This window comes from Tiliqua scincoides, chromosome 6, assembly GCF_035046505.1.
Source record: "Tiliqua scincoides isolate rTilSci1 chromosome 6, rTilSci1.hap2, whole genome shotgun sequence".
In the NCBI taxonomy this organism is placed as follows: Eukaryota; Metazoa; Chordata; class Lepidosauria; order Squamata; family Scincidae; genus Tiliqua; species Tiliqua scincoides.
Genome location: NC_089826.1, coordinates 69,527,762 through 69,531,315, shown reverse-complemented (window position 1 = coordinate 69,531,315; position 3,554 = coordinate 69,527,762).

Here is a 3,554-nt window from a genome sequence, read left to right as displayed (position 1 = left end):
AAAATGGCAGGTGCACTTCATTGTCAGTAAGTGTAAGGTCATGCACATTGGGGCAAAAAATCAAAACTTCACATATAGGCTGATGGGTTCTGAGCTGTCTATGACAGATCATGAGAGAGATCTTGGGGTGGTGGTGGACAGGTCAATGAAAGTGTCGACCCAATGTGCGGTGGCAGTGAAGAAGGCCAATTCTATGTTTGAGATCATTAGAAAAGGTATTGAGAACAGCTAATATTATGATGCCATTGTACAAATCGATGGTAAGGCCACACCTAGAGTATTGCATCCAGTTCTGGTCAACACAGCTCAAAAAGTATATAGTGGAAATGGAAAAGGTACAAAAGAGAGTGAAGAAGATGATTACTGGGCTGGGGCACCTTCCTTATGAGGAAAGGCTACAGCGTTTGGGCCTCTTTAGCCTAGAAAAGAGGTGCCTGAGGGGGGACATGATTGAGACATACAAAATTATGCAGGGGGTGGACAGAGTGGATAGAGAGATGCTCTTTACACTCTCACATAACACCAGAACCAGGGGACATCCACTGAAATTGAGTGTTGGGAGAGTTAGAACAGTCAAAAGAAAATATGTCTTTACTCAGTGTGTGGTTGGTTTGTGGAACGCCTTGCCACAGAATGTGGTGATGGCATCTGACCTGGACACCTTTAAAAGGGGATTGGACAAGTTTCTGGAGGAAAAATCATTTACGGGTTACAAGCCATGATGTGTATGTGCAACCTCCTGATTTTAGAAATGGGCTATGTCAGATGCAAGGGAGGGCACCAGGATGCAGGTCTCTTGTTATCAGGTGTGCTCCCTAGGGCATTTGGTGGGCCACTGTGAGATACAGGAAGCTGGACTAGATGGGCCTATGGCCTGATCCAGTGGGGCTGTTCTCATGTTCTTATGATTCTCCTTACCCCAGGTAACATGGCAGCAGCCCAAATGGGGCTACTCAGATCTGTGCCACTTAAACAGATGGTGCAGATCTGTACAGCCTGGCATTAGGCTGGACCTTCCAGGATTGGGGTTAGGATCCAGCCTAAGTGCCAGATCCTAGCTCCACCCCCTCCCGTTCCTGATCTGCTCACAGGCCCGCTTGCTGCCTGCCCAGATCCCGGTACTGGCTGTGGCAGGCCAGTGCAAACTTATCTGTTGCTGGCGATCCAGAGGTCAAATTTGGCCTCCGGAGGCCAACGCACATCCATGCGCCAGCCTGCCTCCTCCTACGGAAGTGCAAAAGTGCCACCTGGACCTTTAGATTGTGTTCCAAGTCTTTCTGCAGTTCCCAAGGATATGTCACAACCTGGCACATGCCACCTTGAGTTAATTGCCTTTCAGTTGTTTGTAGTAATATGCATGAATGATCCATGTGATGGGCAACAGTTCCAAAATGAATGTTGAAAACTGGATTTTATTTGTTCATTATCAACCCCAGAAATATAGCAGCAGTGTTCATCTGTTCTCTTTATTGGGGATTACCTCCTTAGTATTGGCGTTATTGTTATCTAGAATATTTATAGACCACTTTTGAACAAGACAATTCTCAAAGCAGTTTACATAGTCAAAGGAATGAAAAGATGATTCTGTGTCCCCAAAGGGCCCACAGTATTCAAAGAAACACCCGCACACAGTCACCAGGAAAGATGCTGTGCTGAGTTGAAGCAGAACAATAATCCTGTAAGGTAGGTAAATCTGAGAGATAGTGACTGGTCTAACATCTCCCAGGAAGTTCCATGGCTGGGCTGGGAGTTGAGCCTGGATCTTCCATGTCTGAACCCAACTCCTGAACCACTACATCAGTGGTTCTCAAACTTTTAGTATTGGTACCCACTTTTTAGAATGCGAATCTGTGAGGACCTGCCAGAAGCGATGTCATGACTGGAACTGACATCAGCAAGCAGGAAAATTTTTAACAATCTTCGACTGCAATCCTACCCACACTTACCCAGGAGTAAGTTCCATTTACTATCATTGTTAAACACATACACAGAGTAGCCTATTAAAAGTACAGATCTGTAACCTTTCCCTAATGCAGTCACATGCCATGGTAGCACCAAGTATAATATATTACAAATAAAATATTGAAATGAATGGAGACCCACCTGAAATCGATTCACAAGCCACCTAGTGGGTTCCAACCCACAGTTTGAGAAACACTGCACTACATGATTCTGGCTTTCAAGATATGGCCCGTTCACGGTATGGTCTCAGTTCAAAGGTATGTTTTTAAATCTATTTTATTTTTGCTGCTTTTTTTTAAAAGGAGGTTTTCACATTTTTTGAACAGTGAGTTCAGCAAAATGTTTTTAAAAGCAAATGTTTGCAGCCTAATGCTTTCAACATGCAACTATTAACATTCCCTTCCCAGTCTGATTTCATTTTCATCCATTAAACAAAACCACGTAAATCATATAACCTAATGGAGTTTATGCTGATTGGCTGGAGGAAGATGAAAAAAAACTGGATGCGAAGAGAATCAGTGGAGAGCTGTATAAATTTGTGTGGTTGTTGGTTTGGTATGCATTTTCTGCATTCATTTCCCCTTCCCGCTCACATCCGCTGTTCCGTTCACAGAGACACATCACTCAGAATGTGCACCATTTATGTATCATTCTCATGAACAGTTAATTCTCACATATATAGAATATCACATAAGTGATGGTATTACTACTTTGCTGCATTTCAGGCACATTGGACACATGGCACCAGCTGTCTCTTAAAATAACACATAATGCAACCTCTGAGTATTTGGTATGTTCATGAACATTCCATTACACCTCAACAGATGAGCTAAAGGCTAGAGAGAGCTCATTTCAACCAAGTGAAGTCTGGAAATTAACTAATAAGTACAGGAGTTTCAAATAATGTAGACTAAATTTCCTCAGATTCTTTTCCTTTTTCAAACTGCATAGTCACTGTTTATATTTGATCCCTCATTTGGCTATAACCACAGTGATGGGGGAATGCCCATTTGAATCAGCCTGGTGGTTCCTTCTCTGTGAGTGTTCATTACTCTCCGACTTCTGAGATAGTCAGGTATAGAATATGTAGTCAAGTGATTTGAAAAAATATTTATTGGAGGGGGGGAGGGTTGTATCTCCTATGTCTGTCCCCAAAGGGACACACAAGGCAGCTCACAGCAAATTAAAACGAGAAGGTAAAAGCAAATGACATACAACTGTGAGAGGAAGGGGGCACTGCCAGCTCTGGATAGGCACTCCTGGTCCAGATGCAGACTTGCTTGGCAGGGATGGAACAGCACGTTTCCAGCTGAGCCCCATCACAGGCGAACAGGCTCAGTTAGAAAAGGCTGGGCACTTTGACCATGGGGAGGGGGGCAGATAGGCTTTCTCGGTCCCTTGTCTGATGGGGATCCCACCCACCCCCCTTTTGAGATTACATTGACCAAAAACCTCACCGGGGCTCATCCCTCATGGGGAATGAAGGAAGGTCAGCCCCCAGGAGGGTTTCTGAGGGTTGGCCAGAGGGTGATGGTTCCAACCCCAAGGAAGAGACTCCATCTACTGGCCAATTAACACCAACATGCAAAGTA